The sequence below is a fragment of the Lynx canadensis genome, chromosome E2 (genome assembly GCF_007474595.2).
Source record: "Lynx canadensis isolate LIC74 chromosome E2, mLynCan4.pri.v2, whole genome shotgun sequence".
Classification (NCBI taxonomy): domain Eukaryota; kingdom Metazoa; phylum Chordata; class Mammalia; order Carnivora; family Felidae; genus Lynx; species Lynx canadensis.
In genome coordinates this window covers 28,106,134-28,132,200 of record NC_044317.1, presented here as the reverse complement: position 1 = coordinate 28,132,200, position 26,067 = coordinate 28,106,134, and the positions used below count along the sequence as shown (strand labels likewise).

The 26,067-nt window shown below is 47.2% G+C and overlaps 1 long non-coding RNA gene across 1 annotated transcript in view; it reads right to left on the bottom strand.

Moving 5' to 3' along the window:
* Positions 1-13,754: 13,754 nt before the first annotated feature.
* LOC116737803 overlaps positions 13,755-26,067 on the bottom strand; it is a 20,958-nt gene continuing 8,645 nt past the window's right edge. Inside the window, exon 3 of the long non-coding RNA XR_004342998.1 lies at positions 13,755-13,870. This is a non-coding gene — a long non-coding RNA (uncharacterized LOC116737803). The remainder of the gene's footprint in view (positions 13,871-26,067) is intronic.

Sequence of the window (26,067 nt, the reverse complement as noted above, 5' to 3'; positions counted from 1 at the left end):
CCCGCCCGGGTCCTTCTGCGCCTGCGTGGTCCGAGAGCCTGATCCTGAGGTTGGTTCGCTTTCTTTGGTGGAGTTGCGTGTTTTTCGTTGCTGTTAACTTGACCCAGTTCCATCCCACTGTACGAATGGGTCTGAGCCGTTGCACCCCCGGGGCTTCTCCTAGCACCACAACCAAGCTGCACCCCTGCAGATTCCACACACTAGTACCGCACTCCCAAAGGGTCATTAATTCAAGAAAAGGTGTCTTGGATGCCTGCTCTGCCTTTTGATTTAACTGTTAGTCGAGGCAAACCACCATGGTTACCTGCACTAACTATACGATCCTTTCCGGATAATTTTTTTAATCACGCTTTAGACTCTCATGTTTAAATAGTCTAGGGCCCCGCTTGTAAATTCCCTATATATTTTTAAATGAAAACGTGCATAATTGAAACGTCACTGAACTTCTCATCGTTCATTCAAGTACACAGTGTGTCAGGCACTGTTCTAGACAAAAGAGGTACAGCAGTAAACATAGCGTTTACTACTCCACTGGTGCTCTCCTGGCACTAACGTATTTGTCACCAGAGACCACCACTAAACAAGAAATACATGTAGTAGGTCATTTGGTAATAAGAACTATAAAGTTAAAGGAGGAAAGAGGGGTAGAGGGTTGGAGGAAGTGGGGTACTAAATTAGGGTGGCAGGGAAGAGACCTCACTGACAATTGACATTTAGGCAAGGACTTGCAGTGAGGCATTCAGCCTGGAAGAGTGTTTCAGCCGGTACAAAGGCCCTGAGAGCTCCCTCTGGCTGCCTTCTGGAGATAGACATTTAAAAGTGAGAGATGAGATTAATAAAAACCAAAAGAGGAGACTGAGAAGGAGCAGCCATTGAGGAAGTAGGACCAGGAGTATAGTGTTCCGTAAGCCAAGTGAAGAGAGGGAGAAGGAAAATAACAGTGTCAGATGCTGTAAGTAGGTCTTAAAAGATGAGTTCTAAAATGTTCTTGTTACTTGGGTTTTGTAATTACAGCTGTACAAATGAACACCTTTCTTAAAGCCTACCAGTGTGTCTGTGACTAGGTACAACCTCTTTTGGAGATCATGTCAAAGGACTAAATTTGAGATCCTTGATGGAATGTCAGACCTCAGACAATGGACCTCTGCACCTCCTCTGATAGGCCTTGCCTCTGAGTTCTCCCAGCCCCTTTCTGCCCTACCACTTCCCCTGTCACTTAGGGAGACATCACAGTTCCTAGGAGTTCCCCGTAGTGGGAATTGCCCTGGGCTTGTCCCCCTGCCCTCATCCATCAGAATTTACTTTGTTTTGTGAAGTATCCTTCCCCTCCACCTCCAGACCCTACTTCCATGAAGTTGTCATCAGACTGAATCCACTCCACTCTGCTAATAGCTGATCTCAGCTTGATAGGCCACCTTTCCCACAAACAGCTTGAAAGGCATGAATCTCTACTAGAGATCACTTCAGGGCATCAGTTTCGGACAGACGTTTATCGAGGGTCTCCATATGCCTGGCAGTGTCAGAGGACCTATGAAAACAGCAGTGAACAAGAAAGATGTAATTGTGCCCCTGTGGAGTTTACAACCTAGAGGACGTAGGGAGCAACAAACATTACCCATGAAAGCAAGTAAGATCATTTTGTCTGGTCATAAGGCTGAGGTGCTGGATAGGCCTCAGGGAAAGTCTCTCAGGAGAAACCTGAACTAGGATCTTTATGACAAGAAAGCAGCAGCCATTAGAAGGTGTGGGGGAAGGGCTTCTCGCACAGAGGCAACAATAGGGGGAAAGGCCCAGGTTGGGCATGTTCAAAGATCAGGAAGAAGACAACGTGGCTGGAACCTAGTGAGTGAGAAAGAGGTCACATCACCTAGGGCTGTGAGCCATACCGAGGAGCTTAGCAGGTGGACAAGTCCATGTCTAACTGGATTGCCCTGTGAGGCTGGCCTTGGTCTCCACCTACCCAGCGAAGCCTCACTCACTTTATGTACTGCCTTGGTGGTCTGGACCTTTATGGTTTCTCTTCCTAACGGGACGTTGCAATCAGCAACAGCAGCATCACTGACGTTTATTGAGCATTTTCTACATGCCATCATTTCTAAGACTTCATGTGGATCATCCCACTCAATCCTATAATAACCTTATGAGGCAGGTACTATTTTACCCTATTTTACAGATGACAAAACTTTTCCTTTGTCTCCTCCTCCCTTCATGACTCTTCAGTGGCTCCCCATTTTCTACCAAAGAGAGCTCAAGCTCTTTGACAGCTTATGGAAATCAAATTCAGACCACCTTTGGCCTCTGCAAGCCTCCTTTTTTGCCACCTCTTGCCTCGAACTCGATCCCGTCTCTGCTGCTGTCTCTAGCTTCCCTACCTTTTCTCACATTTACCCTCTGCCTGGACTGTCCTTTCCCTCATTTCATAACCCCCTCCCATCTTTGGGGACAGGCTGGACATCACAACTCCAGACAGTCATATCTGCTCCCACATTTAGGAGGGGCCCGGGAAATCACATCATTTGCCATATGGGGAGTATCTGGGAGCATTTGAGTCTTTGGATCACAATCGTAATTAGGGAGTATTTATTGGGAGTGTTTGCCATATTGGGAATATTTGAGTCTTTGGATCACAATCCTAACTAGACTCAGCAAGGATCCTCAGAAGGGTAGATAATCCCCATCCTTTTTGCCTCTTTGCCACTGGACAGAGCAGAGGACTTGGAGGCTCTTTTCCAAGGAGGAAGGAACAACAGCTAGGAGAGGCTGGCCCAGAGAGGCCTCTCCCCCTACCAGCAGTCCCAGAGTGTTCCCTACCTCCAATGATTCCCCACCCCAGGAATCACTGGCTTTTCAGGGAAGACTCCTGTTATCTTCACATCAGTGAGACCTGGGGCTCTGCTGGTGGGCCCTAGGTTGGCAGCCCTACATAGTGCATGAGCCCACAAGCCTTGAAGTATGAAGAACTGGGTTCAAATTCCTCCTCCACCAGTCACGCACTGAGACTCAGGTCCATCAATGAATCCTAACGTACACACTTATTGAGTGCCTTCTCTGTGCCAAGCATTTGACACACACACTTATTCACTTGATGCCCACGGCCAGCCTCGGAGGCAGATTCTGTTGTCATCCCCATTTTACAAGAATGGAAACTGAGTCACAGGGGGTTTATAACCCAAGCCCAAGGTCACACAGCTGGTAAGTGGCAGAACAAGGATGGCAAACGCAGGTGGTCTGGCTCCAGGGCTTGAACTACTAACCACTGCACGTACTGTGCCCGCAGTGAACTCCCTGAGCTCCGGCATCCTCTTCTAGAAAAGAGAAATATCCACAGTACTACTTCTGGGGAGTGTTGTGATAATTATACAAATTAATAGAAGTAAAACAATGACTGGCACTTAATAAGGGCTCCCATAAATGGTTCTTATCGCATTACGGGCTTATTACCTCTCGGTGAGAAAGCTGCCTTTGGCTTGTTAGGATCGCTACTGTAATAAATTTGGTGTCTTTTTTTTTTTTCTTTCTTTCTTTCTTTTTTTTTTTAGCAAGTAGCATTGTTCCTGGTTCCTTCTTATCCCTGGGGTGGGAAAAACCCACCTAGCTAGACAGAAGGGTATGGTGGAAACTAGGTGAGATCCATGTTGGGATGCCCACTTCCCAGGGGCCTTGGGCCACAGCTGCCACCTGCCTGCCCCCCACCCACGTCCTCACCTTGCTATGTGAAGCATTCCCACTAGAGGGTGTGCAGGTGTAAAGAACAGAGGTTTGTGAGCCTTAGGACTCTGGATTACAGGCCTGGAGAGAGGCCAGCTGAGAGGGACCCTTGGGACGGAAGGCCTCCCATTGTCAGTCACAGGATTGACTCCTGGACAGTGGACTGGGGCAGGGGGCCAGCTGGAGGTGGACTTTTTTTTTTTTGAGAGGGGTTTGCAGAGAGAGAGAGAGAGAGAGAGAAAGAGAGAGAGAATCTTAAGCAGGCCCCATGCCCGGCACAGACCCCGACTTGGGACTCGATCTCACGACTGTGAGATCATGACCTGAGTGGAAATCAAGAGCCAGACACTTAACCAGCTGAGCCACCCAGGCACCCCTGGAGGAGGACTTTGGACTTTTCTTTTGTGCACTGGGATGTCTGCTGTTTTCACAGCAAGTTTGTACTTTTGTAATAAACACACACACTTTAAAATAGTGTGCGAGGGGCACCTGGGTGGCTCAGTCGGTTAAGCATCTGACTTCAGCTCAGGTCACGATCTTAAAGGTTCATGAGTTCGAGCCCCGCGTCGGGCTCTGTGCTGACAGCTCAGAGCCTGGGCCTGCTTCAGATTCTGTGTCTCCCTCTCTCTCTCTTTACCTTCCCTGCTCTCTCTCTCTCTCTCTAAAAAAAAAAAAAAAAAAAAAAAGGGATAATATAGTGTGCGAGTGGAGGATATCTGTGAATTTCAGAGATCCAGATCCACAGCCCCTCCCCACCCTTATTGCCCCAGAACCTGCCTATAAAGGACCCCAGTCTGAAATTTCCCCAAACTTAAGGGGAGTGGCCGTTAGGATCTCTCCTCAGAGCACAGAGGGGCAGGAGGAGAGCAGGGCAGCACAGGGCCAGGCTCTGTGAGAACGCTTTACGAGCAGCCCTCCCAGGTGTCCCCTCCTTCAACCCTTCATCACCTGACTCCCATCACCTGACTGCAGTGGGTCTGCTGCGGGCCATGGGGGTGAGGCTGTCCATCTGGGTCTCCGGTTAGCCCATGTCACACATGTGAGAAGTGAGGAAATGAAGAATCAGATTCCAAGCCATTTACTTAGCAGCATGTCGCATATTAAAAAAAACAACAACAACAGAAATTGCCCCTTCTGGTCAGTAGACAGGAGAAAAGGTACCACCACTACTACTAATAATAGAAGCTAACATCTGTTGAGCACTCACTACGTAGCAGACTGCTAAATTACTCACTCATATTACGATCTCACTTAATCCTCCAGCAGTGCTGTGAGATAGGTAATATTATCCCCATTTTTCAGATGCAGAAACTAATTTCAACTCCAGTTTGCTGCTACCCCGCCCCCCACCGCCCATGCATGTCATCGAACTGGTAGAAAACCCGGCAGATGCCATCTCAACTGAATGATCACGATGAGTAATATGGTAAGTCACGTTATCCTGCACGGGGCTTCACCTCTGTGGTATTTTCCCCTCAAACCCGTAAGCCCCGTCTAATCAGGAGAAAACAACACATAAGCCCAAAATGAGAGACTACAAAATACCTGACCAGTACTCCTCAAAACTGCCAAGATCATGAAAAGCAGGGACAAACTAAGAAACTGTCACAGAGTGGACCAGGTTCAGGGCACATGCTTAGGAAATGCAATCCTGGCTTGGATCTTGGAGGAGAAAAAGGACGTTAGTGAGAAAACTGGAGAAGTCTGACTAGAATTTATAGTTTGGTTACTAACATTGTACCCATGTTAATTTTGTGTTTTTGACAGTTGTACCGTGGTTATATAAGATGGTAACATTAGGGAGACTGGATGAAGAGTCTGCAGGAAGTCTGGCATAGTGCTGGAGATTGGGATGGTCCCGGAAAGGAGGATTGACTCTAAAGGGCACAAGGGAATTTTTTAGAGTGATAGGAATGTTATATATTTTGATTGTGGTGGTGGTTACATAGACATACACATCTGTCAAAACTCATCAAACTGTACATTTAAAATAATTTTATTGCATGTAAATTATACCTCGAGGAAGTAGGGTTTTTTTTTAATTTTTAAAATCTAAATTTTAATTTTAGGGGCGCCTGGGTGGCGCAGTCGGTTAAGCCTCCGACTTCAGCCAGGTCACGATCTCGCGGTCCGTGAGTTCGAGCCCCGCGTCGGGCTCTGGGCTGATGGCTCAGAGCCTGGAGCCTGTTTCCGATTCTGTGTCTCCCTCTCTCTCTGCCCCTCCCCCATTCATGCTCTGTCTCTCTCTGTCCCAAAAATAAATAAACATTGAAAAAAAAATTTTTTTAAAAATAAATAAATAAAAATAAATTTTAATTTTAAATTTAAAAAAATTCAAATCCATTTTTAAGTCACTGCCATACATTAAAGCCTTCAATGGCTTCCCATGACACATAAAACCCCAAATCCTAACTTGGCCTACAGAGCTCTGGTGTCTGTGAACCACCCCACCACACCAAGTGTGGCCTCACCTCAGGACACTTGCACTTACAGCTCCCTCCACCTGGATTGCTCTGCCCCCAGATCTTGTCAAGCCTGGCTCCCAGGTGTCAATAAAATCTCAGCTCAATGGACCCCTCCTCAGAGAGGCCTACCCGGAGCTCCTGGGGCGCTCTCTCTCTCTCTCTCTCTCTCATTACCCTGCTTTGTCATCCCCATCCCTATAGCATTGGTCTACATAACTTCTTCCCACTGAAAAAATTCAAAATAGATTGTATGGTTTTGCACCAAGAAGCACTGAGAAGCGGTGCCTCCTTCTTTTTCTCGTTTTTACACCATGACACTCACAAAGACCATGACTGAGATGTTGGGCATGCATGATTCTGAATACGATTCTGGGTGGGCCTGAGACTCCCGAAGAGAAGGGAAGCCATGAGGAAACGATTCCCATTTCCACACATGAGGACCAGGACGTATGAGGACTTCATAACACAATAAAGCAATGCTCTGCCTCACATCCTTAGTTATTTAAAGACCGATTCAATAAGTTGCATTTAGAGACTCTTTAGGGAAATAAAGAAGAGATTTGGTCTAGCAGGATTCAAATGCAGTCGGTAAGCCCAACACCGAAGGAGCAGAGGAACAGCTCCTGGCCCAGCCCGCCCCGCCTGGGCACAGATCAAAGCTGATAGCTGGAGTCTGTTCCAGTTTCCAAGGAGTGTGCTCTTTATAGCCCCCTGGAGCCATACCTGGGTGTGGGCAGCATCAGACGCTGGCTGAAGCTTGACTCAGCTTCTGTAATTACCTATTTTGGTGGGAAGCCAACGGCTGGGGCACCTGCTCTAGAAGCTGGAGTTTTTCTATGTTGGTATGAATCCCTAGAGCTGACAGCACAGTGCAGCCTTGCAAATCTGAGCACCATATCTTCAGGTGGCAGAGCCAGCTAAAGAAATTCCAAGTCCCAATTCTACAGTCATGGCATTTCCCAGTCGGAAAGGGCAGAGAGATCACCAGCCCCAGCTTCTGACCATCCAGCCCCTATTTGAATACTTCCCATGATTGAGATGCCCACAGCTCACATGGAGGCCATTACTTTTAAACACGATTCTCAGAAATCTCTCACTGACATTATGTGCATAAATATTTTTATATGTTATACATATATATCTTTTATATAAACTTGCATAAATTGTCCCTTACTCATTATATTAGACTGACCTACGTATCAGTCTCTCTGTAGAAACAGACAGATTGACTACATGACCTTTGGGGTATTTGAAGATGTATCATCTTCCCTCCGTGGCTTCTTTATGCCAAACACCCCCAGGTGGACCCTTCAAGGGTTCCTTGGGGTGTGTGTGTTGGGGATGGGCATGGAATTCCTAGTTCCCATACCCACCAGGGCACACTTTACCATGACTCTTTGCTTGAGGAGACTGCAGACGTAATATATTTTGAGCCCTACCCTCTCCCCCCCCCCCCACCACACACACACACAGAAGTCCTTTCCCTCACTTGTGGAATTGTCCAGCAGTGACACCAGGGAAACAAAGATCAGAGCTATTGTCTTGAAAAATAGACAAAAGCAAACTGGCCAAGGTACAAAGGCTTGACGGGACACAGAGTCATGCTCAGCCAGGATTGTGAGAAACTTAACCAAGAGACTATTAACAGAGGTGTGGGCAGGACTTAGGAAACCAACACGGGATAAGGAGGCAGCCACGACTACCTGTCATGGGCTGAATTGTGTCCCCCGACCACCACCAAAAAAAAAAAAAAAAAAGGTATGTTGGAGACCTAATCCTCAGGACCTCATAATGTGACCTTATTTGGAGAGGGTCTTTGCAGAGATAATCAAGTGAAGAGAGGTGGTTATAGTATCATAATCTGTATGACTGGTGTCCTTATAAAAGGGGGAAATTTGGATACAGACACACACACAGAGAGAAAGCCATGTAAAGAGATGAAGGCAGAGATCAGGGTGATGCTTCTATAAGCCAAGGAGTACCGAAGATGGCCAGCACACTCCCAAGAAGCCAGGGGAACCCCTCTCATGGCCCTCAGAAGGAACCAGTCCTACAGAGACCTTGGTGTCAGACTTCTAGCCTCCAGAACTGTAAGAGAATAAATTTGCTATTTAAGCCACCAGTCTATGGTGCATTGCTATGGCAACGCTGGGAAACTAACACACCACCCCTAACCTTCTCCAGAGAAGAGAGCTGCGTCCCAGGAGCACCTGGCTGGAGCTGCATTCACAGAGGTGGCAGAGCCAGGAGGAAGCTGAGCAATGAAGAGCCTCACCACTCTCTCCTCCTACCCTCCAGCCTCCCGCGTGGTCTAAGCCAGTGGAAGCCCGCAGGCAAGGGAGGTGGGAGAAAGTGCCTGGAGGGGCTCACTGTCCACACCTCTTACACCTATCTGGGTATCCCCTCCGCAGATACAGCAGGAAGGGAAGTCAGGAGAGCCTGATCCAACACTTTCATCTGACCTCCTCCTTCCCCAGGAGGGAGTGTGACAATGCAGCCATTATAATGCAGAATCGACAGTCCAATTGGATGATGTGGATTCTTAGTGCGCACATGCCTGCTGAATACAAGGCTGCTGCCTGTGACATCATTGCTGTCTTGTGCTTCCACTCGTGCACCCCAACCGCTTTAGAACAATGGCTTCTTGAAAGATTTTATTACTGAATAGGTAATACTTTGATATCGTATCCAATTAAAAGATACAAAAGCATAAACACGAAGATGTGGAGAAATCGGAACCTTCGTGCCCTGTCGGTGGGACTGCAAAACGGGGTGCAGCCGCTGTGGAAAGCCGTATGATGATTCCTCAAAAAATTAAAAGGAGAACCACAATATGCTCCAGAAATTCCACTTCTGGGGATTATACCCAAAGGAGCTGAAAACAGGCACTCAAACAGCTACCTGTACGCCAGTGTTCAGACAGCATTATTCACAACAGCCAAACAGTCCCAGTAGCTACCAGTAGACGAATGGATAAATCGGTAAAATTCCTACCGTGGAATAGTATTCAGCCATAAAAAGTACCGCATCCATGCTTCCACGTGGAGGAGACTTGAAGGTATTAAGCCAAGTGAAATGAGGCAGACACAAAAGGACAACTATTGTATGATTCCACTCACATGGGATACACGAATAGGCAAATATATCGAGACAGAGGTTCCAGGGGGAGGGGGCGGAGGAGGCGGAGTGGGGAGTTATTGTTTAACAGGATGAGGAAAAAGTCCTGGACACAGACGGTGGTGACAGTTAACCCCGTGAATGTGCCTAATGCCACCGAATTGGATATTTTAAAATGGTTAAAAAGGTAACATTTAAGTTATGTGTATTTTGTCACAGTACAAAAGAGTGTATTTTTTTTTATTTTTATTTTTTTTAAATTTTTTTTTTCAACGTTTATTTATTTTTGGGACAGAGAGAGACAGAGCATGAACGGGCGAGGGGCAGAGAGAGAGGGAGACACAGAATCAGAAACAGGCTCCAGGCTCTGAGCCATCAGCCCAGAGCCCGACGCGGGGCTCGAACTCACGGAACGCGAGACCATGACCTGGCTGAAGTCGGACGCTTAACCGACTGCGCCACCCAGGCGCCCCCAAAAGAGTGTATTTTTAAAGAGGACGCAACGAAAAGGAAGTCCCCCTCCCGCCACAGTCCTTGCCATACAACCCCCTCCTTGGAGACCCTCCTAAGACCAGGTTCTGACTCTCCTTCTGAAGACTGGAGTTACACAGGTAGGTGCTCTCCTCCTGAACCCTTCTCCCTAGCTTCTGTTCACTCCATAAAGGGTGGCATACTAGACATATGCCTTTATATTTTGCTTTTTGCACTTAACAATATGCTTTGGGGAGCATCCTTGTTCTTCTGTGTCTCCCTCTCTCTCTGCCCCTCCCCCCCTCGCACGCTGTCTCGCCCTCTCTCTCAAAAATAAATATTTTTTAAATTTTTTAAAAATTAAAAAATAAGGGGCGCCTGGATGGCTCAGTCGGTTAAGCATCCGGCTTCGGCTCAGGTCGTGATCTCGTGGTCTGTGAGTTCGAGCCCCGCGTCGGGCTCTGTGCTGACAGCTCAGAGCCTGGAGCCTGCTTCGGATTCGGTGTCTCCCTCTCTCTCTGCCCCTCCCCCGCCCATGCTCTGTCTCTCTGTCTCTCAAAAATAAACATTAAAAAAAATTTTAAATTAAAAAGTTAAAAAGAATGGTAGAATTTCAGAAACCCGCCAAGTGTGTGTATTCGTGAGGACAGGGTGGGGATACGATCTCGATCTCGTCAGTCCGGCTTCACAAACGTTTATGGAGGCCACACCAGGAGAAAGGTCCCTTGCTAGATGCTGGTATACTAATAGCCGACAGCTATAAAGCTCTTACCATATGGCGGCTACTGTTCTTTGCACATTAACTTACTTAATCCTCAGAACAACCTTATGATGTAGGTGCTATTATTAATTAGTCCCGTTTTACAGGTCAGTACTGCCGGGCATGAAGAGGTAAGTAACTCGCCTAAGATCCCATAGCTAATTAGTGATGGAACCGGGGCTGCACCCAGAGTGGGGCTCTAGGGCCCTTGCTCTTGTGCAGTCCTGATGCTGCCTCTCGGGCATGCAAACATTTACAGAATTTCATGCCAGCCCCGGGCTTCCTACTGAGAGAGGTATAATGATGCCTTAGACATAAGCCCCATGCTCAATGAGTTCATGGCTGCAGCAAGGGCAGAATTACCCTAATACAAGGCCAAGAACTGATCAGTGTTAAAAGAGGAACAAATCGAATGCTCTGGATGGTGGAGGAAAGATGACGAGAAATATCTCGTAGAGGACGGGACATCTGAGAGTAAAGGGAACCAACAGTAATGGACCAGCCATCCCACACCGGCGACTTCATGTGTTGAGTCCTCCTGATGACCCTATCGCCGACCCCATTTCACAGACCCAAAAAACTGAGGGTCCCAGAGATGCATTAAAGTGGTGAAGCCAGGAATCCTCTCCCAGGATCAGCTATAACTCAGAGCCAGCAGCCTCTCTGCGGTGAGGTGCCAACAAGGTGTTCCCAAGGCCAGTGACATCAGCCCTCCTGTGTTGGGAACGTGTGGGATCTTTAGTCAGCCTAATGTGAATTGTGGCCAATTAACAAGCCAAAAGCACTTTGAAGATGACACGGTGCGTGTAAAGGGCCCGTTCCCACAGATGGCAGTCAGTGAGGCAGGACAGGGCAGTTTGGGGTGAGGATTATGGGGGGACAATGTCTCAGCAAGGCAGGAATTCCTGGGGCAGAGGAGCCAAGAGGGAGGAGGTTGAGCTCATCAGCCAGGCTGGGCTCCAGGAGAAACCTCACTGTTTCTAGAAGGATCAAAAGGAGTCTCTTAAGAGGTCCTGGGAAGCTGCAGGCCTCTGGCCACCCTCCTAAAACAATGATGTGAATGGGGGCGTCCCGCATGCTGCTCAATCGATGGTCACCACACACTGGCCTCTCGCCAGATGCTTATATAAAGTATCAGCAGAAGGAGACACAAAAACCAGGGAACAGTTGTTGCCTCAGAGAGAACTGCAGGGCTGGCTCAGCGGAGGGAGACAGACTTTTCACCGCACACCCTTGTGCTTCCTTTGAATTTTGAACCATCCAACTGTATTATCTCTTCAAAAAGAAATAAATAAAGCTGAAATTTTTAAATAAAGATGATCAGAGCATATCGCTGGGGAAGGAGAAAGGTTACAGAGTGGCTTGTTGGATGTAATTTAATTTCTATGTTCTAAAACCCTACGTGTGACACCAATAAGGGAACACACTGACATCACAGACCTCCTAACGGGATGCACTGAGGACCCGGGATCACTTCCGTGGTGTTGCTGCCCAAACTGCCAAACCTGAATCTACTCCTAAGGACGTGTCAGGCAAACCTTGAGTGGCCCGGCCTGTACCCCTCCAAAATGTCAAGGTCATGAAAGAAAAAGAGGCAGAGGACCTATTTTAGACGGAAGGAGAATAGAAACCCATGGCGACTAAATGTAACTGTGTGGTCCTGGATCGGATCCTGGAGCAGAAGAAAAAATTGCAGTCGATGACGTTGGTGAGACAATTGGCAAAATTTAAGTCAAGACGCGCAGACTAGATAATGGTACTGTGTCAACATTAAATTTCCAGATTTTGTTGATTATAATATGGCTGTATAAATTAGTATCTTTGTTTTCCAGAAATACATAATGAAGTATTTAGCAGCAAAGGCTCAACTTACTCTCAAGTGGTTAATACACATATATATTAACATGTATATATGTATTACATATACATATATATTAACATGTATATATATGTACATACATTAAAATGTGTATATATGTATATACATTAAAATGTGTATATATGTATATACATTAAAATGTATATATATGTATGTACATAGAAAGAGAGAGAGAGAATGATAAATGTGGCAAAATGCACATCTGGGTAAAAGATATATGAGAGTTCTTTATACTAATCTTGTAAGTTTTCCTTAACTGTGAAATTAATTCAAAAACAATAGAAAGATATAAGCCGAAATCTTATCAGTGCTTATTAGTGTGGCGGGATTGCCATTGAGTATTTTTTCTTTTTGCCCATCTATACTTCCCTCGTTTTTTTCTTTCCTTCCTCCCTCCCTCTCCCTCTTCTCTCCCTCCGTCCCTCTGCCCTTCCCTCTGTCCCCCTGCTCCCTTTCTTCCTTCCTTCCCTCCCTCCCTCCCTCCTTCCCTCCTTCCCTCCTTCCTTCCTTTCCTTTTGAAAAAGTAATATGGTAAAAGTAATTCAGCCTAGTTCTTTTCATTGTTGTTGAAGTAATCTCTACACCTAACGTGGGGCTCAAACTTACAACCCTGGGATCAAGAGGCCATGTATGTTCTACCAGCAGAGCCAGCCAGACTCCCCTTTGGTAAAAGCAATTCAAATGCTATAAATGCCTATTGCAGCATAAGTCTGCCTCCTCAGCTCCCCAGCACCCCTCGAAGAGGTCGCCACCACCATTACATGTTTCTTGCGTCTCCTTGCAGATGTATTCTGTCCGTACGCGAACGTGGACTGTCTAGGTAGCCTCTCCTTGCTTTCTCCCCACAAATGGTGGCATCTCGTATCTTGATGTGCACACCATTCTGTACCTTGCCTTTCCTCAGATAACACTATGCATCTTCATGATCCCTCTATATGAAGACATATTTTTAAGGGCTGCCTAGAATTTCATTGCACTGCTGTGTCATGATTCTTTGAACCAATCCCCATTGTCATGGACAGTTTAGTCCTTTTCCAATCTTTTATAAGCAAAATTACAATGAATTGCACCCACTTCTTTGTGCACAATGTGTAAATAAATACATAGAGAGGATAATCTCCTACAAGTGGAGGTGCTTCCTGGAAGCACGTATGCTTTCACATTTTGAAAAATTTTTTTAACGTTTTATTTTTGAGACAGAGAGAGACAGAGCATGAATGGGTGAGGGTCAGAGAGAAGGAGACACAGAATCTGAAACAGGCTCCGGGCTCCGAGCTGTCAGCACAGAGCCTGATGCGGGGCTCAAACTTACGGACTGCGAGATCATGACCTGAGCCGAAGTCGGCCGCCCAACCGACTGAGCCACCCAGGCGCCCCTGCATTTTGGATGCTGTCGTGGTTGGCCCGCAGGATGCGCACATCTGGTTCTCCACTGCCTCCGCACACCGCACGCTTCACATTTTTGGATCTCTGCCAATCAGATAGGTTTTTTTTTTTTAAATGATATCTGGTTGTAGTTCCAATTTGCATTTCTATTATGACAAGCATAGATGGTATCTTATCATTTTCTCTAAATGCCATTTGTATTATTCTGTCATCCCTCCCTGCAAGTATATGAATGATTTAAATTTTCTACCACAGACCTAACCCTCCCACAGAGATACCCGTGGCATTAATCCCAGGCTGAGCCCTCTTTGGACCCCTCTGGGGACTGAAAAGAAGAGGATCTGTATCTCCTGGTGCATCTGGACCACAGCCATCCCAGGGACTCCAGTCTCCTTTTGTGTTTACTAGCTGTAAACCAAGGGCGATAATTTACCATGGGAGCTGGGAACGTGACTCAGCTCAGGGTTGGGCAGCCCCAGGCTCTCTGACCAGCCAGCCCCTGGTGCCTGGCCCATGAAGGCCTGATCTCAGAATATGCAGCATGCCCCCTGCCCATCCTCAAAGAACAGAACTTCTTAGTCCCTCTGAGTTTCTGTTTTCTCCCCCAGTCTTTGAAAAGCTGTGGTGGGAACAGAACACTTCATTCAAAGGAAGTCCTGAAAGGCCCTTTTGTGGTGCATCCGGTCCAGGAACCAGCTCAGTGTTCTCTGAAGGAAAAAAGACTTGAACAAAAGCTGGCATCCTAGGAACCCTGGAGGTCAGGCCCTCATTAATTAGCCACTGACGTCCCTGCCTCATTAGTATTCAAACACAGGCAGAACACAGCTTCTGCCCCTCTAAGCTTTCCCTTGAACCTCCTCCATGCAGAGATTGATGTTAGAGGTGGGATTTTTTTTTTTCCCTCCATCACTTGCAAGATATCCACAGATAGGGGCTTTTTCTACCTCAGGACCTGGCTGAGGGGGGACATGGCCAGGTTGTCAGTCATTATCTTGATCACGCCCTTCTTGTAGACAGAGCCCCAGCTTTGGAAGCAAATGGACTGATGTTCAGATTCCCCACTCTACCCCTTTCTGGCTGGATGACCTTAGCAGATGACCTCTCGGGGCTAGTGTTCTCCCTACAATTATGGATTTACAATAGTACCTATTGTTCAAGGAAGGTGCTGGTGTCTTGGGACACAAAAAATGTGCAGAAAGGGGATTTGGAGATCACAGAAGAACAGAATGAGAAGGGACTCGTTTGCCAGGCTTTTTCTTAGAGGAGATCAACCCAAGGAAATAACCACTGAGTTCTAAAAAAAAAAAAAAAAAAAAAAATGCAATCAAATCCTAATACTTCCTTTTGAGTTGAAATTCAGAAACTTCTTATTATGCTATTACCTTCAAGGTAAACAATTAAAAAGTAAAAGAAATAAAAAAGTAAATCCTCGCCCTCGCTGCTAAGGCCCCATGTGAGCAGGCCTCTGTCCACCTCCTTGTCTCCAATCTACCACTCAACCTTGGACTGTGGGATGTCGGCAGGGGCAGGGGCACGAGGGCAGGCCATCCCGAGATGGGCCACGTTGGCATGAAGATTACTTTGAGCTGAAGGCAATCAAGACCCTATGGGCTCAATAGAAACTTTGCCCCTCCTTTAACTACCCAGAAAAATCTAAATTGGGGGTGTTTTCCAGAACAAGGGTTATTACCAGAGATAAATTTTATCTGAGTCACCCATCTGTATGGCAGGGGCAACATCTAATTACCGAACATCTGCTTTTCTTCTTATCGCCCTTTGAAGCGCACTCCTTTGCCCTGAAGTCCCAGGCCCCTACCCACATCCCTTCAGTTTAGGATGACAAACGTACCTCATTTTGCCTGACCGTTTTGGGAATTCCCATGTGTGTATGGATTCCCCATCTGTACGTCATTAAATTTAATTTCCTCCTATTCATCTGTCCCAAGTCAATTTGATTCTTAGTCCAGCTACAAGGAGCCTTGAGGGGACAGGAGTTCTTGCTCCCCGACAGCTCCAAGACCGTGCCAGTGAGCATCTCTCAGTGTGTGAATGCTCAGGGTTCCCTTATCCCTCCCCCAGCCCCTGATGGTGGAAGCCCTTTCGACCTAGACTTTCTCCCACCCTCTCCTCTCCACTCTGGCTGACTCTTGCTCAACATTCAGGTTTCAGCTGAAACATTCACTTATTTAGGATGTGCAGGGGCCCGAACCCCTGAATGGGTTATTTGCTCCTACGACCCTCTCTCTGCAGGTTCTGTCTTATAACATGTGCTGCACCTGTAGTTTCGGACACCCTGTTTTCCTTGCTGGCTGCTAGAGCCACCAGGATGCATTCCTAGAGCTGGCACTGTGACTCACTGTGACTGGCACCTGGAAGGGGCTTGTGGAATATTTTGGCAAGGAAGAAGAGGGGAACATATTGGGGAAGGAAAAGATAGGTTGGAAGGGAGACGTGGATGTACCGACGGGCTTTCTGGAGTCCCACAGCAAAGGGCAGCCACCTACTCACTTCCCGCCTGGGTAAAGCCCCCTGGAGATGAGGAGAGGTTGGGACACACACGTCTATGGCACTTGAAGGAACAAGCCCTTTGAAATCCCCTTCTGAACTTTGCTGGGTACTTCCTCTTAGAAGCTTCAAAGTGGCTTTCAAACCCTAATTACCCCACACACTATGGCCCCAGGCAGCCGCCACACTGGGCCTCGATGTTCCTGTTTGCAAATTAGGAAACTGAGCCCCAAAGTTAAGTTCTTGCCCGGGGCTCGAAGAGGAAATCAGCCTGAAAGGTTGTTGCCGTTCTCAGGAAACTACCCAATAGAGGAAGAGCTGGAAGCTGAGGGTACTTTGGGCCTCGGTTTACCTATATGGGTGAGGGGACCCTCACTGCTCTACAATTCTTTAATTCTCTACTGTGCATTTACCCAGCTCAGGAGTTATAATGAGGCAGCCCAGGCAGGCCACATGCGGCCCTCAAACATGTGTTATGATTGTCTTAGGGTTTGTTTGTTTTTTAACAGATTTTTATAGCAAAATTGAAATTTGAGGATTCTCTTGAAACATCAAAAGGTCTGGAAACACTGGACCCACAGATTCCATCTCCACTAGGTGTAAGGCTAGCTGGAGCTAGGCAGCAGCTACCTCCTTTGCACAGGGCACATGTTCGCCAATTTGCCACAGACCCCAGTGCCCCCTCTTGTCTCTGACCTGGCTTCCTTCACTCATTCATGAAACCCGCTGAGCCCTCTTGGCAATTGAATCAAAGCTCTTGTACTGCCTCTTCCACCTTAGTTACTACCTCTGGCTGCACTGGCCTTCTCTGGGTTTCTTGTAAAAGCCAAACTCTTTCCAGCCACAGGACCCTTATATATGCTGTTCTGTCTGCCTGGAACACTCTTCCCCCACAATTCTCAGTTGAAGGGTGGCTTCCTCTATCTGAATTGCGTTCCCCTTAATGTATCTATAGCTATCTCCCAGGCCGCATCACAACTTGTATTTATTCATGAGTGTGCTTACTGGCTTGTCTTCTGTCTCCCCTATTAAAATACAAACTCCTGGAGGGCAACAAAAACTCAGTGTTATTGACTGCTGCCTCTGCAGCATGCAGCCCAGAACCAGACAAACCTTGGGAACTTGGTAAATGTTTCTGGCGTGAACGTGTGAATGGATGCATGAATGGGACCCTGGCAGGCCCAGTGGATGTCCATCCAATGATAAGTAGCCAGTCATCCTGCCAGGGGTTGGTAAGTAGATGCTATTTTCCCAGTTTCCTTGTGGCATTCACTCAGGCACATGCGCTCCCTTTTCCAGAAGCCCTGGGATAAAAAGTGAGCGAGAACACTTCAGGGGGGTTTTAAAAGTATTTATACCTGGATACATGTGTCAGGCAAGGACAGATGACTAAAGCAACCAAAGACGACGCCAAGATGACAGTACAAAGTGAGGCTTCTTCCAGATGCAGAAAAGGAGGCCTGGCTTCAATTAAATCAGCAAGTCCCAAAGTGGATGCAGAGAGGGGGGATGTTGGACACCAATCTCAACAATCACGAAAAGGAGAGCCTCCCTTGAAGTTTAAGAGTTTAAGGCAAAGACAAGCCACCTCCCTCATCCTACTTTATGCAAAGGACCTTATGATGTCTTCTACTCAAGACACAGGATGAGTCAAGAATAAAAACAGGTTTAAGGAAGCATCCGATTGCTAGGGGACAGGTCAGAGGCTGGGTTGGAGGCCCATTTACAACCATGTGGTCAGTGTTCGGTGATGTCGAATGAATAAATGACAGCATGAATATTGTAGATATCCAATATTATAAGATGCCATATTGCATGCCTCTCCCCCCAGGTGCCCAGCAGATCCTGGCCAAAGCAAGAGTGCTGGGCAAAACAGATTCAAATGGTCATTCATTTGGTGTATCTGGTATCTCCAAGCTGTACCTAACTCGTGTTAAAAAGGTTAACCTTCCAGGCTGGGAGTCAGCCACTGAAAGGGGGTCGGCCACAGGGAAAGTTACAGGGTGAGGATGGTGAGGCTGAATAGATGTAAGCATTCAGGTTTGGCATCTCATATTGGATGAATGGAGGGGGTCTCCAGAGGTGGGGGGGTAAAGGGATGAGGTGGCGTGAATAGGTATCGCCAGCTTCTGGTCAAGAATCCGCTCCCAGCATCTCAGATCCCAAGAGGGAACAGCTCCTCATCGTTGGCCATCCCCCAGCTTCTCCCGGCCTCCTGCAGCATCTCTCCCCTCCATATCTCAGGAAAACAAGAGAGATTGGCCAGAGGACAAACGTGGCACTTGAGGGTGGCTGGGGGCTGGAGAAGCGGAAAAAGGCAGGAGATTTTTGCTCATCACAAAAACAAACAAACAAAAAAACCCTAAAGAAAAAAAAACCCATAAAACTTTACTAATAATGCTCCCCAAAAGGGAATAGACTACTGCCTAAGGTAATGAGCTTCCTGTCACTGGAAGAGTACAGGTGAGACCCTGGAAGCCATTTTCATGACTCTTGTAGATGGGATTCCAGCCAGCATCAAGTAATGTTCTTATCTTGGTGGCTGTGGGTGGGAGAGTTCTCAGACCCCCTGATATTGTAGGCAACATTTTTTTCTGTATCTTTTGTTTTTCTTATGGAAAGTGTTGATAAGTTTCTTTAGTTTCTCAAAAGGGTTTATGACTCAAAAAAGATTAAAAATTATTCAGAGGAACTGATGAGGTCACCATTTCCCCAACCATTTCTGATTCTGCACATCAGAATCATCTGAGGAGTTAAAAAAAACATGGGGTGCCTGGGTGGCTCAGTCGGTTAAGCCTCCGACTTCGGCTCAGGTCATGATCTCACGGTGTGTGGGTTTGAGCCCCACGTTGGGGTCTGTGCTGACGGTGCAGAGCTTGGAGCTGATTTGGATTCTGTGTCTCCCTCTCTCTCTGCCCCGCTCCCACTCACTCTCTCTCTCAAAAATAAATAAACATTAAAAAAATTTTACAAAAAATATGAGACCCTCCCCAGCTCCCACTCCGAGCTTACTGAACCAGAATCCCCCAAAATTTGTGTTTTTGAAGAGCTCTTACTGGATGATTCTGATGCCCTCAACCAAGGACTGGTCTGAAGTCTCTAAAAAATAGTAACCAAAGGCCTCCGTGAATTTTAAGTGATTTTTCACCCCGAAAGTTTTAGAATTCCAAGACAGAGGTCACAAAACAGGGCCCCGTGGGCTTCTCTGGCCTATGGGGGTGTTTTAAAATAATAAACAACTTTGGCCAATGTTTAAAAATTGGAGTAGTTCTGGGTGCGTGGATGGCTCAGTCAGTTAAGTGCACAACTCTTGATTTCGACTCAGGTCGTGATCATCACAGCTTGTGAGTTCGAGCCCCAAGTCGGGCTCTGCACTAATTGTACAGAGTTTGCTTGGGATTCTCTGTCTCCCTCTCTCTCGGCGCCTCCCTCACCCCTCACTCACTCCCTCTCTCTCTCTCTCAAAATAATTATTTACAAAAATAAAAAAATTGAAATGGTTCACACACAATTCAAATTTTCAACTTCTATAAAATGCAATAGATTTCTCCTATAAATCTCCTATAAGAGAGCTAACAAAATTTGACCCTAATTTGCAAATCCCAATATTTGATTGAAACTTATTGTGTTTGCCACAGTCCCCACCACTCCCTATGGCATACAATCAGCTTACTTTGCTCTTAGGAGTTAACTGCCTAGCCCCTGCAGGCACTTAAGTTTGAGACCCCTATTTGGAGCTTCCCCAAAAATTCACCAGCCTAAGAGATTGTTGACTCCAACGTATTTCCCAAATTGAGAAGAAGGCTGTCTGCTCCTGGCTGAGCTGGGAACTGAGGGGCCACAGGTCTCCACTTTCCCCAGCCCTCTGCCTCCCACCCAGCTGACATCTAGGAGTTGTCCTTCAACTCTGTCCAGCACCAGGCCAAGGACTTCAAAGCCACACTAGATCCAAATTGAGTTGACACTAATCCTCTTTGGCCTCGGCCTGTTTTCTTCTGCCAGGCAGAAACTTCCCGCCTCTGCTCGCTTCCTATTAAAATTAACAAGCGTTACAAGCAAGCATCAAAGGCAGGGTTGTGTCTTTAATATTCCAGGCAGGCCCAGGCTGTGATCACAGCCCCTCCCCCATCTTCTTCTCTTCCAACTGAATTGGGGAAAATGGTTCGGCTGAGAGTGCCAGAATCAGAACATTGACCATCCTTGTCTGTTTGATATTCGCACCAAGGAAAATTCCAGGGCCAGCAGAACATCTTCACAGCAATTTTCTTCAAAGTGCCCTGCAAAAACTGGCCAATTATTTGTAAGAGGCAGCCTTAGAGGGGTATGTTATTATCCCCATTTTACTGGCAGGGAAACAGAGGTCAAATGGCCTGCCCCAGCCAGAGAGAAAGAGAGAGTGAGATGGATGGAATCAAAGCATAAATCAATGTTCATCTGAGACTCACACAGACCTGTGTCTGGTCCAGGAATTCTAGCACACCCAGGCTTTCATACCCGGCTGGGTTGTCGTGACCACCCCTCCTGGTTCTCATGCTCGGCTTCCCAGACCTGAGCTGTGTGAAGACAGTAGGTCAGTAACCCCACAGGCACTGACTGAGGGGGTAACAAGTTCTGTCATCAGCCCTCTACCACGCAGGAAATGACTGTGGAGACTAATGATCCTCCTTCCATACAACCCTTCAACTCTTGTCTTTGTTTTTTTTCTCCGTAACATTAATTGGGGATGATCTGATTATTTTCAGAGGACCATGCATTTATCCTGAAGTAATCCACAAGTTAAATAACTAGGGCACCACAGTTCCAAGTTATTAGTGGAACCCTGGCAGGTGGGAAGGGGCTGTAGGGTCAGAGGATTGGTCCATCTAGCTGAGGGACCTGTTCAAACAGAAGTCCACGGACACCACCCCCGCTGAGATTTTGGCGTTGGAGGTCTGGCAAGCCCACTGTTGGCAGAGCTCGTCGCAGGGGCTACAGGTCCTGAGCTGCTATATTCCCTCCCACATCTTTGGAGGAAAAGCCTGGCCAAAAAGTGCCTGCAGACAATGAACAATTTTCTCAAAAAAGTGACTTTGATCCCAACGCTTTTATTTATTTTTTAAAAACTTTTAACATTTATTTATTTTTGAGAGACAGAGTGTGACCAGGGGAGGGGCAGAGAGAGAGGAAGACACAGAAACTGAAGCAGGCTCCAGGCTCTGAGCTGTCAGCACAGAGCCCAATGCGGGGCTCAAACCCACAAACCATGAGATCATGACCTGAGCTGAAGTCAGATGCTTTACTGACTGGGCCACTCAGGCGTCCTAATCCCAATGCTTTTAAATACAAACTGCCTTTCTGGGATTTCAGCTGAGGGGATTGCCCCTCTAGAAATCATAGAGTCAAGCACCTTCCCAACAGCTCTCTCTTTACCAGCACCCAGAACAGAACCGGGAGGGGCCTGAGCAGTTATCTAGCTATGGACACCTCCTCAGTGTTTCGGGAGGAACTGAGGCCCTGGCAGAGAAGTGAATTAGTGAGTGAGTGACACCAGTGAGTGAATTAAGAAGACTCGGTTGCCCTGGAGAGAGAAGATACAAGAGAAAAAGTAAGATGTGTGCACAGAGGGGAATGAAACGAGAGAGGAGGAGGAGGAGGAGGAGGAGAAGGAGGAGGAAGAGGAAGAGGAAGAGGTGGAGGAGGAAGGACACGAAAGGGAAGGAATGGAGAGCAAGAGAGGGGGGGGGGGGACAGACACCCTTGTGTTTTTCACCACCCAAGCACATGGTTCTGTGATGCCCGCCAATGATCTCTCTGGGAATCTCAGCTCCCAATTACACCATAAAACCTTCTTTGTACCCCTAGGTGAGGCATGTGGCACCATGTGGGGCCCTAAGCAGTTGCTTCATCTGAGCGGGTGGTTCTGCGAATGGCCACACTTGATAGTCACATAGGAGGTTTACAAAGGCCAGGAGGTTTTATTCCTCGATGCGTCACCTCACCCAGCTGATCCGCACCATGGGTGGGATGATAGGCAAGGCCCTTCCCCTCTCGGAGCCTCAGGCTCCCTATCTGTAAATGGGTTTGGGATTGAGCGAGGGTTTAGACCACATTATTGCCCTTATAGCCCTGGCATTCTAGAATTACATTCATTCCAGGAGTTCTGCTTCTGTCCTTCTTCAGGTATTCCTGAGAGGTGTTAGAGGGCAAATCCAGAGCTCCTTACTATAAATAAATTTCAACTGGAAGGAAGAGTTTTTAAACAAAGGGTATAAAGCACAGAAGCCTAGGATGAGTTTTGCCAACGTGACCAATCCCCCGTGGCCTGAGCAACTGCTGGCAGAGAACATGAAGACTGCAGACACAGCTCCAGGCTGTCCCTCCACTCCCCACTGACCCTGAGTGGCCTTCCTGGGGACATACCAGGGTGTTCATCTTCCTCATCCCCCAAGATCACTTTGAGTCCTCTGAATGGGGAAATTATTTTTTTTTTTTTTAATTTTTTTTTCAACGTTTTTATTTATTTTTGGGACAGACAGAGACAGAGCATGAACAGGGGAGGGGCAGAGAAAGAGGGAGACACAGAATCGGAAACAGGCTCCAGGCTCCGAGCCATCAGCCCAGAGCCTGACGTGGGGCTCGAACTCACAGACCGTGAGATCGTGACCTGGCTGAAGTCGGACGCTTAACCGACTGCGCCACCCAGGCGCCCCTGAATGGGGAAATTATTAAAAACCAGTAAGGTGCGGGGCGCCTGGGTGGCTTAGTTGGTTGAGCGCCCAACTTTGGCTCAGGTCATGATCTCACAGTCTGTGAGTTCGAGGCCCATGTCGGGCTCTGTGCTGACAGCTCAGAGCCTGGAGCCTGCTTCGGATTCTGCATCTCCCTTTCTCTCTACCCCTCCCCACTTGTGCTCTGTTGCTCTCTCAAAAATAAATGTAAAAAAAAAAATTAAAAAAAAAAAAACCAGTAATGTGGAAAGAAAGAGACAGGCCATGTGACTATGAAAGTGATACAAACTGGTCCCAAAGTCGGATTGGTTAGTGCGATGCCCACTGAGCAATCGTAGAACGCAGCGCGTTAGCAAGAACACTGGACCACAGAGTAGACCCAAGCAGCCAAAAATCTTAACAATGGTACACTCAGCCTCAGTACTAATGAGGGGAATGTAAACCAGTAACCAAGAAAATGCCATTTTGTATCTGCCAGACTGATGAAACTTAAGTCTGACAATATCAAGTGTTAACAAGGACATGGGCAAATGGTCCCTTGAGGACACTGATCACACGGGAGTATGAACTTTTGGTAAGCAATTTGGGACTATCTAGTAAAGTAGAGTAAGCCTGTGACCTTCCGCTCAGCAAGTCTGTTCCCAGAGAAACTCTGGGACATGTCACACAAGGAACCATGTATATGTGGCCATCCATTACAGCAGCGTTCGCAATAACGATAAAGGGGAAACATCTAAATGCTCGCCAATAAGAAAAAGGATAGAACTGTGAGATCGTCTTATAATAAATAGAATGCTATATGGCAGTTAAAATCATAAATTTCAAAATGCTAAGCCAAAAAAGCAAAAAAAAAAAAAAAAAAAGTTGTAAAAGGCTACATGGAGAATGATGCCATTTTATATGAGGTTTACAAACTTGTAAAACAAGACCATATAATTTTTTATAGACACATATATATGTAGTAAAAGTAGAAAAAAACATGCGTGGGCATGGTCCACACTTTGAGAAATCAGTTCCCGGGTTTGGTGGTGGGGTAGGCAGGAGATAAGGGACGTTTACGTGAAGGGTTTCCACTCTGCTTTGCTCCTTTAGGTCATTGAAATGAATAATAGGACTTAATGTTAATATTTGGTCATGCTGGAAGTTTCCACATTTAATTTTCTATTCTCTGTTTTTGAAATCGTTCAGAATAAAAATAACTCAAAAAAGAGAGAGAGCAAAAAACAAGGAAGAGCGTTGGCCCAGAGTTCCAACTGAGAAATCTGCCAAGTGCCGCTGTTCCCTTGGGCAAGGCCACTAACCTTGAAGGTGAAGCTGGTGTTCAATGGTTTTCCTACGGGTTCCAGCTGCGATACCACCCCCACCCCAGATAAAATCGTTACGTGACAGGAGGTGGGCGGGATGCACAAGACAAAACAGATTGTAAAAAGAGTGGCTGCCCCATTTAAATAGAAGAGAGGAGGGGTGAGGCCTGACATCCCCTCTGCAGCAGCCCCTGCAATACACCTCCCTGAATCCCCGGGGGCTGTGAGCCTGAGCGGCGTGAAAACCCCAACACTCCATGAGGAACCCAGAGTCTACCTAGACTGGGAGAAATGAAGGGCCAAGACCAGGCAGCTAGGGCACAAAATTTAAGGAGCTACTCACTCTCGGGGTCATTCAAGCACCACCCTGCACCTGCGTGCCTTTAGAGAAATCCTGCTTGCTTTCCCTTTTTCTGACGGCTATTGAACTATGTATTGCCCCTGCTGGAAAGCAAGCTCCTGATGACCAGTCCCTGTGTCTGGCTCACTTACCTCATCCAGAGTGTTAACCTGAAGCCTAGTACACAGCAGGGCCTGAATGTTTGCTGAAGGATTGATGGAAGGAAGGGAGGAAGGAAGGGAGGAAAGGAGGGAGGAAGGAAGGGAGGAAGGGAGAGACGGAGGGAGGGAGGAGGGAAGGAGGGAAGGGGGGAGAAAGGAAGGAAAGGAAAGTAGGAAGAAAAAGGACTTAGGAAGGACAAATGGACAGATGTGAGCCTCTCGTCCCATCCCCAAAGCCCTAATCTGGGCTGCCAGCCAACCTGGGCCAGCCACTTTGCTCCTGGGGGCAATGAGTGTGGGTAATTGTTGGCTTTGACCTTACTCATCCTTCCTCTAGGGCCGTGTGCAAAGCGGAGGGTTTCACTTGCCCAGTGGGTACTGAATTACAGCCCTGGAGCTGGAGTCCTGTGTAATTAACTAGCAGCCACAAGCCCTGGAGAGTCTGTGAAGTCTGCCGAGCACACAGATGATTGGGCATCGAGCAAGGTGGCTCCTAATTAGCCTTGGCCTGATTTTTACAATCCACAGAGCTGAGACCCACCTCCTGGGAGGCTGGTTACGCACCAGTTGTGGGTTCTTTACCTGGGCTCTGTGAATGGAAGGGGGGGCCTGGAAAACAAAATTCTGTGTGTATACATTTTGGTTGGAGTGAAGAGGCTTTCTTGGAGCTATCCTGAGACAGAACAGCCCCAGACTCCCTGGCATGTATAGCTTTCTCAGTCTCTCCTCTCTCTCTCTCTCTCTCTCTCTCTCTCTCTCTCTCTCTATCTCTCTCACACACACACACACACACACACGCATGCATTGTTACCTTAGCTTAGCTGATGGAACAAATGTCTAGAGACATATATTTAAAGGAAACGTGAAGAACCTTACAGTTTATCAAAATCTACAGAAGCTCTTCCTGATAAGATCTTCAGAACCTGGATCACAGAGAGGGAAGCATCTCGTTAGCCCAGCAGGGGAGGAGTCATAGCGCATGAGGAAGGGGGTGCTGGCCCTGCTCCTCTCAACCAACCTCCCACTCCAAAGCCCAACTCGCCAGGGTTTGGGGCTCTGTCACCCCTCTGCACCATGCTTTTCCAGGCCAGGCTGTGGACAGATTTGTGACAATGATGTTCACCCTTCGTGTTCTTCACGGCTTCCTACTGCTCCCGCGAGTTTTCTATCCTAGCATCTCCTGTCCTGCTCCTTCCACTTATCATCTCCCTTCTAAAAATGACAAGCTGATGTTCGGAGAGGTGACATGCCTTGCTAAAGCATC